Source organism: Lampetra planeri, chromosome 27 (genome assembly GCF_965212315.1).
Source record: "Lampetra planeri chromosome 27, kcLamPlan1.2.h2, whole genome shotgun sequence".
Classification (NCBI taxonomy): domain Eukaryota; kingdom Metazoa; phylum Chordata; class Hyperoartia; order Petromyzontiformes; family Petromyzontidae; genus Lampetra; species Lampetra planeri.
Genome location: NC_136133.1, coordinates 2374921 through 2386117, shown reverse-complemented (window position 1 = coordinate 2386117; position 11197 = coordinate 2374921). Strand labels below are relative to the sequence as shown.

Here is an 11197-nt window from a genome sequence, read left to right as displayed (position 1 = left end):
GGGCCCCGAGGGAGACTCCCTGCAGACTCGGCTCATCCGCATAATCGCCCCCGCCCTGAGGGCGGCGCGGGCACCCCGAGGCACGCGGGGTCAGAGCCAGACTCGCGCGGCTGGGTCGAGGTCGGGTTGAAGGGTTTTGGGGTCAGGGTTTTGCCGTCAAAGAGTCGAGGTTCGGGCCGAAGTCTCGGCTCTCTCAAGGTCGGGAGGGGTTGGGTCAATGCCGTGACTGGTTCTGGTTGGTGGGTGGGTCGGTTGGTGGAGATTTGAGGGGTCAAGGTCATGGCTGAGTCAGAGTCCGCGTGTAGGTGCGTGGCCAATCAGGGTCAAGGTCTGATTGAAGGTCACGATGATGTCAGAGGGGTCAAGATCATGGTCAAGATTGTGGCCAGGGTCAATGTTGAGCCGATGCTCGTGTTCTACCACGCACTGCCTCGCCATGCTGGATGAGGGCCTTCCCCTGCCACGTGGGTCACGGGGGGGGGGGGGGTGAGGGGGGTATTTGACCACGCTGGTCAGTGCAGGTTAGCGAAGGCGGGGTGGGGGGAAATAGACGTGGCCCCATTCAAATACAGTACATTACAACAACGCATTCTTTGGGTCTTTCGGTAAAGTCACGTAGATAGGTTCAAAGAAAATAACAAAAAATATTCTTATTAAATAGTAATAATATTTGAAAAAAAATTGGTGTTATTTTATTCTTATCTAATAATATTTTATTGGAACCTATCTACGTGACTTTACCGAAAGACCCAAACAATATGAATTCCTGCAGTGACGAAAGCTTTAAGCCAAGACGTTATCACAACAACGGTTTTGTTGCACCGCCCTCTGCTGCCCACAACATAGAGTTGCCCACGCAACCGCCTCTGACAACCGGCGTAGACGGTGTTTAGATAAAGGACGTGAACTAAAATTAATTATGAATCGCAACGAGCTCTCACCCGCCTTAGTGAATAAAGGGCGTTAATCGCAGGAGGTTAACGCATCGTGACGGGTTCTTGTCTGGTTTAAATAATAAAGGGATGCCAATTACAAAGAAATAATTAATGGCATTAGACTTTCGCATGGTGAAATAAAGGCCGACAAGATAATATCGGCGAGCTCATGCCTGGTTACATTCCTGCGGAGGGAGCTGGTAGTAACGTTGGGTTGCTCGGTCAATGGCCAGGGTCAACGGCGGCGTGGTGTATTCCACAAATATGCCCGACTGTGAGGGCGGGCACAAGCCGGCGTGAGTAGGTTACACGTTGAGTTTTATAAGGGCACCACGGGGTGACCAGCCCCTCCCCACCCAGCCCCACCCTCCCCCCACCCTCCCCACCCAGCCCCTCTCCACCCTCCCCACCCAGCCCCTCCCCACCCTCCCTCCCCACCCAACCTCTCCCCACCCTCCCCACCCTCCCCCACCCTCCCCACCCAGCCCCTCCCCACCTTCCCCTCCCCACCCACCCAGCCCCTCCCTCCCCACCCAGCCCCTCCCTGCACGACGGACACAATAATCCCCTGTGGGCTGGTGTAACCAGGAGGTTCCTACCAGTAACAAAGGACGTGGAGCAGCAAAGACGAAGAGTTATGGCCTCTGGTCTGGTCGGAATCAGGACGTCAAACGCAAGAGACCGATGCATCTCAAATGAACGTTCACCTGGTTCAATAAAGGCTGTCAGTCAACAAGAGATGATGGGTCTCAACGGTCTCTTGCCTGGTCAAGGATACTGAAATGTGAAAGTGTAACTTGCTGGACAACCGTGAAAAATCAGAGCTTCAATGCTCATTGGATCCCTCCAGTCTAAGTGAAGATTCTGATTCTGATTCAACAAGTAGTTTTCTCTTTAAAATCAAATCTGTACAAAACATCTGCTTGTTTATTATCGATACAATTGTAATGTTATTTTACGTAAAGTATTTTCTATCATGTTTTTTTATCGGTTCTTTTTTTAAATGTACAGTTTTGTTCTGTTGGTAAATAAAATTCAAATTTTTTGGTATCAAATTTGTGAGCGTGATATGATTTGTGACATTACGCACAGGAAAGGGCGCTCTCTGGAGGAGACCCTCTGAAAAGGTTTCAAACAAAGGACTCCGTCTTCTTGGTTCTTTCGGTAAAGGCACGTAGAAGGGAAATAATAAAATAATAAAAAGAAAAGTAATAAAATATATTATTATATTATTTTATAAAGTCACGTAGAAGGGAAATAGTAAAGTAAAAAAAATAGAAGGAAAAAATATTAATATATTATTTATTTCGATTTATATATTATTTATTTCGATTTAAAGCTTTCGTGACTGCAGGGATTCATCTTCTTGGTTCTTTCGGTAAAGTCACGTAGAAGGGAAATAATTAAATAATAAAAATTTAACATAATAAAATAAAATAAGAATTTATTTTATAGTAAACATAAGAAAATAATATAATAATATATTTAGTTATGTTTCATTTTTATTACTTTATTATTTCCCTTCTACGTGACTTTACCGAAAGAACCAAGAAGATGAATCCCTGCAGTCACGAAAGCTTTAAATCGAAATAAAAGGACTCCGTTGTGGTCGCATGGGTGAATAAATCGTCTGAGGCCATAAACACTTAGAATGTCACACATAGTCATGGGCAGTCAGAAGCCTTTTAGTAGCACAGCAAGATGACATCAGTGTGGCGGTGACGAGTAACATACACTCCGAAGGCAAGGTCAGTGGGCGAATGTGCACCAACTGCGCCGCAAATAAAGTCCATAACGTACGATCTAAGGCAGTGTTCTTCACTCATCTTCAGAGTGGGGCCACTTTTGGCGATAAAACATCATCAATGTGAGGGCCGCCACGCATTTGAAGCCATTGGGGGTTTGACAGCACCATGTTGATGGGCTCGCGTAATGCGCATGAGTAATGTACGTTGACTCGCGCGCAGAAGCGTGGTGTTCACCACATCTACGTCTCTATATAAGGAACGAAGCAGGTGGACTTCTCCACAAACCTGGCTGTCGCCTGATGAAGCTAGTTGTAATTACTGGCGAAACGTCGTACTCAAGATAGTAAATGTTGTGGCTTGGCTCTCCAACACACCGGTTAGTGCTGTACCGGTAACACATTGGCACGTTCTGTTTACGTGACAACCCTTACTAGTTGGCTGTGTCGGGTGGTGGCGGGTTAAACGACACATTTATATATTTACGCGATCTAACCCAACAAACACCTCTATTATGGATGGCGGGGGTTGGTTCCACAAGTTGTGTATTGTCAGGGGTCGCACGTCAGTGGCCTCATCAAAGGCCACTAGGGGACGCCAGTGACCCGCGACCCTTGCAGATGAAGGACACCGCTCGAAGTTGTGCTCAACCGGCACGGTACTGGAATCTGACATTCTACTGTGAAATATTTCACAACAACAACCGCCGCCGCCATTCGCCACCAAGTGGCGGTGATGTCACCACGACGCTTGTGCCAGGCTACGTGCACCTTGAGGCCACGTGAAGTGTCGAACGCCCGCTGGCAGGAGGTCACGGGGCAGACCCAGGTGCCACGGGTCGACTGACTGAGATGACTGGCTGATGCACCTACAAAAACAAAGATCCCCCGTATAGCCTTGGCACACTGTAGGGGCAAGTGCTGTTAGCGAGCACCTATAAAGGCCGGAACGTCACACGAGGGGGTGGGTGGCCAGCACCACGCCCAATCGCCTTTGTCTCCCCAGTTGGCGATGTTTACACACCGCCCCAGGTACTCATTTCAGGCTGAGTCGACTTAGGGGAGGCCCAGGACCGGTTCAGATAATCGTCACTGGTGTTGGCCGTGAGCGGGAATCTAACCTGGATCGCCGGGTTCATAGCGGAGCGCGCTAACCGCTACACTATCGCTCCCCACTTATACACATATTTTATATTGGACTGTACCGCCTACGCTCCTCGACTTTAACGCGCACTGACCAGCGTGGTAAAGCGTGCTCCGTAAAACTCGCACCACTAACACGGCGAGGAAAGAGAGCCATGAGGTCCAGCAGTGGGTTGACGTCATCTGCATTGGCTGCAATGATCCAGCCGGCGCGATTTTGGACGAAGATTTCGTTGACTTAAAGCTTTCGTGACTGCAGGAATTCATATTTTGGGGGTCTTTTGGTAAAGTCACGAAGATAGGTTGTTCGTCATCAGGAAGATGACGAATGCTTGTGTTGCGATCGAAACGTCGTAGTTTAGTGATTTTTTTTGTTATTTTATTTGAACCTATCTACGTGACTTTACCGAAAGACCCAAAGAATATAAAGCTTTCCTTAATTAGCATTTAAAAAGCCGAACTTATGTAGTTAAAAAAACAAATCTCGCCGGTTGATGAGATGTTAATTACCTCGCCTGGTATACAGGAGTTTGTGGATTCGATCCCGACCAGGACGCCTGCTGTATATTTGGAGTCTGAATGTTCTCCCCGTGATTGCGTGGATTTTTATCCGGGTCCTCCCGTTTTTCCCTCCAAATTTAGAAACACGCGTTTAGAGTATGTGGCTGCTATAAATGTGCACGTGGTAAGCCACTTCGATGAGCTTTCATTTGTGGTCAGGTCGCTTCTGAAAAAGAGCATCATAGCTCAGTAAGCCTTAGCTGGTAAAATAAAAATAGTAAAGAAAACATTCAAAAAAACCTCGACCACGGCAGGATTCGAACCTGCAATCTTCTGATCCGAAGTCAGACGCCTTATCCATTAGGCCACGCGGCCCCAATTGATAATCTGGATGATCGAAGTCATTGTGTATCACGGTTCAAACGGGCAACAGAGCGGCGATTATCTTAATTGGCTTGCCCTAAGCTCGCGGTCTAAACCCCAAAAAACAACCTTATTTTGAATAATATTGGTCGCGAAAGCCCACGTGTTACACTTATGAACCTCCAATTGGGAATTACTGGGTGAGGATCGCGGATATGAAACAAAAGATGACGGAATTTTGTTCGCTATCAAACCATATACCACTTAATTCTAGATTTGAAGATTTCGTGACTGCAAGGATTCATACTCTTAGTTTGTTTGGTAAAGTCACGTAGGTAAAAAATGAAATAAAAATAAAATGATAATAAATCACGACGTTTCGGAGGCAACACAAGTCTCCGTCATCAGGTGGGACCGTCACAGCTAAATTTACTGTGTCAAGTGAGGCAAAATTCCAAGAGACAAGCTCTTAAATACAAGTTAAGGGGGGAGGAGGGGGGAGGGGCTTATCTGAATATGGTAGCCAATGAATGGAACGTGTTGGGGGGGTGGGCGGGGCTAAAAGAGAACAATAGGCGAAACATGTTGTTTTACCCGGTGTTGGTTGACAATCCAAAACGTTGGGGATGTCAACACAAATATAGAATCGCTTGTTGGTCGTGGCCCAGATTTAAACTTCTGTGGCCGCGTTCGTTGTGCAGCGTGCGGTCACCACGGCGATGGACCCGCTCCCAAAGCCCTTGCGAGGCGCACTGCCGACCTCAACGTTGACATTCAGCTACTTAACATATTACCATCACGCGTAGTGACTGCTTTTTGTGTTTGTCATTTACACCAGCTATGCATAGAGTGGTCACCCATCCAAAAAACGATTAGCCAGGCTCAATCCTGAGTACTGTGATGCGGTGCATTGGAATAGCGAAACAATGACCGGTATTGAACAAGCAATGCATCAGGCGAGTCTAAAGACTCATTCGTAGGATGATGCAGTTCAAAGCACGGAGGCCGCGTGGCCTAATGGATAAGGCGTCTGACTTCGGATCAGAAGATTGCAGGTTCGAATCCTGCCGCGGTCGACTTCGACTTTTGTTTTATGAATGAAACGCATTCAAATTGTTTAGTTTTTTCGTTCTCCTGCTATAAAGCGCATCCCAATGACCAATGTTGTTGGTCAATCTCACCGCTTAAAGGATGTGTCATGCCCAAATGGCACTTGCTTTTCTGTATAATGAAAGTTATTTTTTTACTGGTAGGAACCTCCTGGTTACACCAGCCCACAAGGGATTATTGTGTCCGTCCGTCCGTCGTGCATCCAAAAATGGGAAGGGTGGGGCTGGGTGGAGAGGGGAGGGTGGGGAGGGGCTGGGTGGAGAGGGGAGGGTGGGGAGGGGCTGGATGGAGAGGGGAGGGTGGGGAGGGGCTGGGTGGGGAGGATGGGGAGGGGCTGGGTGGGGAGGGTGGGGCTGGGTGGGGGGTGGGAGGGGTGGGGCTGGGTGGGGAGGGGCTGGTCACCCCGTGGTGCCCTTATAAAACTCAACGTTTAACCTACTCACGCCGGCTTGTGCCCGCCCTCACAGTCGGCTATATTTGCGGAATACACCACGCCGCCGTTGACCCTGGTCATTGACCGAGCAACCCAACGTTCCTACCAGCTCCCTCCGCAGGAATGTATTGTAATTTAGTATTTGTTCTCGAATGCTGGCGTTCCTCCTTCCGTCCCTCGGCGACAAACCGCTCCAAAACATTTCGCGTGGCTAGCAGCAGACCTCGACAATGTTATTTAGCTCCTGGACATATCTACCATCCACATTGTGTTTAGTGACGAGTGTGTGCCAACGCAGCAATATAAAAATTGAATTTTGAGCAAATGTCTCCCTGATGAAGAGCACAGAAATACGGCACAACACACGCGCAGAAAGCTGAGGCTATTTTTTTCGCGCCACACTTAGGCTTGAGGAACCTCTCGGCTCCGAATAAGCCCGTCAAAAATTGAACCATCAAACTCGTTACACGAAGCAGGCGCGCGTCAACAGTGAACCTATTGTACACGGCTGACTTTTCTTTACAATATGGGTCGACGTTTTTTTTTATTTCGCACGCCGGATAAAACAAATGTACAAATTTATTTGATTACCACACATTAGAGGTGTTTAGTCGTCCGATTAAGCCAATTGCGTCAGATATTAAAGGGAACTCACGCCGGTATTGGCTATTTTATTTAACGCACAATGATCATGCGGGCACCCACGTGTTCGCGGACGTCTGCGCGTGCTACCCAGCAAACGATGCACAATTCAGAACGGAATCGATGGTGTCCCGCTCTGTGCAATGTTAGACAATTGTCGGCACAATTTAACCCAACGGAGGGCGGCGAAATGAACCATCGTTCAAATTGAACGTCACGAGCGAACATTGCTGTGCACGTCCCGAGTCCACGTAATACCGCAGTATAATTTAAACGAATCGGAATCGATCTGCGTGCGGCGTAGGCGAATCGAATATCGAATCCGCAATGCAACGTGAGTTGATTGACGTTGTTGGATTGAGGTTGAACGGTGGTGCAATGGTTAGATCAGTAGTGGCGTTGTGGTTAGAGGAGCGGCGGTGCAATGGTTAGAGCAGTAGTGGCGTTGTGGTTAGAGGAGCGGTGGTGCAATGGTTAGAGCAGTAGTGGCGTTGTGGATAGGGGAGCGGTGGCGTTGTGGTTAGGGGAGCGGTGGCGTTGTTGATAGAGGAGCGGTGGCGTTGTGGTTGACATCTGAGAAGGTTCCGCACCGCGCATATGGAGCGATAAGATCGACTCGTGTGCAGCTGCGTGTTGGAGCGTTGCATCGCCGGGCCGTGAGAGATGGCGAAGGTTTTTGGGTGGACTTCATCGAGCAGTGGAGAGATCACGGTTAATGATGACGATGGTTCAACCTGCGACTGGCACTGTTGTTATTTGCGCCCGACTCGCGCAGTTGGAAGGGCGCGAGCTCACACCTGGAGCCGGGTGTGGACTCAGCCAATCATCCACGCACGGGTCAATAAAATCAGTACCCACTCTGGCCCTGTTGATGGGATTGTCCCTTATCGTAGGAATGTGGCGTTTAACACATAGGCTTTCGCGACCAATAGTATTAACAATAACGTTTTTTTCTTCCTGTTAAATCGCGGGCCTAGGGCAAGCCAATGAAGATGATCGCCTCTCAGTTGCCCGTTTAAACCGAGAGACACAAAGACTGCGATCACTGTGTTGGCTCTGAAGACTCAAAGGCTCCTTTGTAACCGGTGAGGCCGCGTGGCCTAATGGATAAGGCGTCTGACTTCGGATCAGAAGATTGCAGGTTCGAATCCTGCCGTGGTCGTAATTTTATTTTATTTTTTATTTTATTTTACACAACATGTCAATCGGCGAGAAGAGTGGTCGGGAAACAACATAACAATTCGAGCAATTATTTTTTCCAATTCGGAAAAGTAATAACATGCTATATTTCAAGAGCCGCAATTGCACGTGGCGAACACGAAACGGTGGTCCTTCATCACGAAGCAGTCTTTTAAAGAGCCGCATGCGGCTCAAGAGCTGCAGATTTACGACCCCTGGGCTCAATAATGTTTTTGAAACTCCATATGGTTGGTTTCCGTTAAATGCATACGAATGAATGCTTCGTCCAAAATCGCGCCGGCTATTTTTTTTATTGCAGGCAGTGAATATTCGCACAAAGGGGCCACTTTCCACGCCGCGTCGGTGGTGCGAGCGAGACGGAGCGCGCTTTATACCACGCTGGTCAGTGCGCCTTAAAGATGAGGAGCGTAGGCGGTACAGTCCAATATTATTTGCTTGACGGCACTCTGCTGCCAACAGCGTAGTACTGCATTTCACACCGCCTATATATGTAGAGTGCTCACCCTATCCAATGCCATTATCCAGGCTCAATCCTGAGCTCTGTGTGTGGTGCATTGGAATAGCGAAACGATTAGCCATATTAAACAAGCAAAGTCTCAAGCGAGTCTCAAGACTCCTTCGTAGGCGAATGCAATTCGAGTCAGAGGTTGACTTTGCCCATCATCCCGCAAGGGTGAATAAATTCACTGCCACTTTTTTTGAAGTCAACAGTGGTCGTCCTTCAGCTTTAATGGCCCCCGGCATGGGAATGAGGAATTTCCACCTCGGGTTGAGGGCAGCCAATGAAGACGATCGCAGCCTATATTTCCTATTCTTGTTTTTTTCGCTAAAGTCACGTAGGTAAAAAATTAAAATTAATAAAAGTAAAATATATTTCCTGACACAGAAGGAGATCTCGACTCTCAACACTATGTGTTAGAAGTTAAGCCTAATAACCCGTGGGGGCCGCGTGGCCTAATGGATAAGGCGTCTGACTTCGAATCAGAAGATTGCAGGTTCGAGTCCTGCCGTGGTCGAATTGTATTTTTTTTTTTTACAAATGTATCCAAAAAAGTATAAAAACATCGGGAAAATCTTGAACAACAGCGTGGCGAAGTTAGGGTCAACTAACTCCCAAGACACGCACGGTGTGGTGAAGCCCATCTCAACCAGCAAGTGGATTGACACAAGAGCTTATCGCGCATACAGTGCATTTGCAATCTTGAACAAATGGTTACTCTGGCGAGGGAACGCGCCCTCGAGGGCGTTCGCCGCACAGAGCGAGCGGATGAACTCGGAGCCAGCTGGCTCGCCGTGACAACCCTATCGCCGAGTCCGCGTGGCAATGTTTTAAACTCTTAGGTTTTTCGGTAAAGTCACGTAGGTAAAAAATAAAATTTAAAGTTAATAATGGAAATAAAATAAAATAATAAATCACGACGTTTCGGAGGCAACACAAGTCTCCGTCATCAGGTGGGACCGTCACAGCTAAAATTACTGCATCAAGTGAGGAAAATTAGAAAAGACCAGCCCTTAAATACAAGTTTACCTACGTGACTTTACCGAAAAAACGTAAGAGTATGAATCCTTGCAGTCACGAAAGCTTCAAATCTAGAATTAATGTTTTAAACTACAGTAAAATCACTCATGGAGTGGGACTTCAGCACGGTGCCGCTGATGATAGCCAGTGCGGTGTTGATGTCCGTATCGACGAGGTTTGCGTGACAGCTCGCACTCAGCGCTGGACCAGAATTGTCACTAAATCACCAGCCGAATGTCCGGCAAAGGTATCCCGGCCCTGACAAGCAACCGGTTCCGCACGGTGACCGCAGCAAGTCGCAATGCGGACTGCTAATCGACGAAGGAGCCGACCGCATTCGTGCCGTGCAGACCTCGCTCTGCGGTGAGTTAGAGGCTGACTACTTGCTGCTCACTGGGCAGTGCAGCTCCAAGCCTGATGAGGCTCGTTCGCGACCGCGAGACGGCTTTGGCGAGACCATTATCCAGCAGTGGATAGAGCACGCGGCTGATGATGGTGAAATATAAATGCTCTGTGAGCAGCAGCAGCAGCGGTGTGTCGGGAAGCTGAAGTAGCGCGTGCCGTGCCCCCCCCCCACCACCCCACCACCCCCCCCACCACCACCCCACCACCCCACCACCACCACCATCCCACCACCACCCACCACCCCCCCAGCACCACCCCACCACCACCACCACCCCACCACCACCACCACCACCCCCCCCCCAACACCCCACCACCACCACCCCACCACCACCCCCCCACCACCACCCCACCACCACCACCCCACCACCACCACCCCACCACCAACACCCCACCACCACCACCACCCCACCACCACCACCACCCCACCATCACCACCACCCCACCATCACCACCATCCCACCACCACCCACCACCCCTCCACCACCATCCCACCACCACCACCGCCCCCCACCACCACCACCCCACCACCACCACCATCCCATCACCACCACCATCCCACCACCACCCCCCCCCCACCACCACCCCACCTATCTGCCACTGCGGCTCCCAAAATAACAGCGGAAATTCCATTGAACGCGCGAGAGACACTGACCCTGCTCAGTTGCAACGGACACACGCGCACGCGCGCGCGCGTATAGAGACAAAGACCCCCCATATAGCCGTAACATACTTTTAGGGCAAGTGCTGTTAGCGAGCACCTATGAAGGCCGACACGACGCACGAGGGGGTTGGTGTGTCTCTGCTTTTTTGTGTTTAGTTTGTCCTTCCCCGCACCTCCGATTTAGCACGGTTGGGTGTGTACGGTGCGAAAGAAGTTCAACATACATACGTGTGCCAGCACCACTACTGGCCGCCTTTGTCCCCCCCCACCCCAAAGGTGATGTTTACACACCGCACCAGGTACCCATTTAAGGCTGAGTAGACATTGGGGAGGAACAGGACCGGTTCAGATAATCGTCCCTGGTGTTGGCCGTGTGCTGGAATCGAACTCGGGTTGCCGGGTTTGTAAAACTACTGGATATTTGTAAAAACTAAATTTAGAATTCATCGGATTCCTCCGGTATAAATAAATACTGTATTCTGATTCTGAAGCGCAGCGCGCTAATCGCTGCGCCACCGTTCCCCACACACTTATACAAAGA

The 11197-nt window shown here is 49.3% G+C and overlaps 4 non-coding genes across 4 annotated transcripts; 3 read left to right on the top strand and 1 right to left on the bottom strand.

Moving 5' to 3' along the window:
- Positions 1–4625: 4625 nt before the first annotated feature.
- On the bottom strand, positions 4626–4698 carry TRNAR-UCG (transfer RNA arginine (anticodon UCG)). The gene has a single exon. It is a non-coding gene; the product is annotated as a tRNA-Arg (tRNA).
- Positions 4699–5689: 991 nt separating this feature from the next.
- TRNAR-UCG (transfer RNA arginine (anticodon UCG)) lies at positions 5690–5762 on the top strand. Its single transcript has one exon. It is a non-coding gene; the product is annotated as a tRNA-Arg (tRNA).
- Positions 5763–7960: 2198 nt separating this feature from the next.
- Positions 7961–8033, top strand: TRNAR-UCG (transfer RNA arginine (anticodon UCG)). Its single transcript has one exon. It is a non-coding gene; the product is annotated as a tRNA-Arg (tRNA).
- Positions 8034–9014: 981 nt separating this feature from the next.
- Positions 9015–9087, top strand: TRNAR-UCG (transfer RNA arginine (anticodon UCG)). Its single transcript has one exon. It is a non-coding gene; the product is annotated as a tRNA-Arg (tRNA).
- The last annotated feature ends 2110 nt before the right edge of the window (positions 9088–11197 follow it).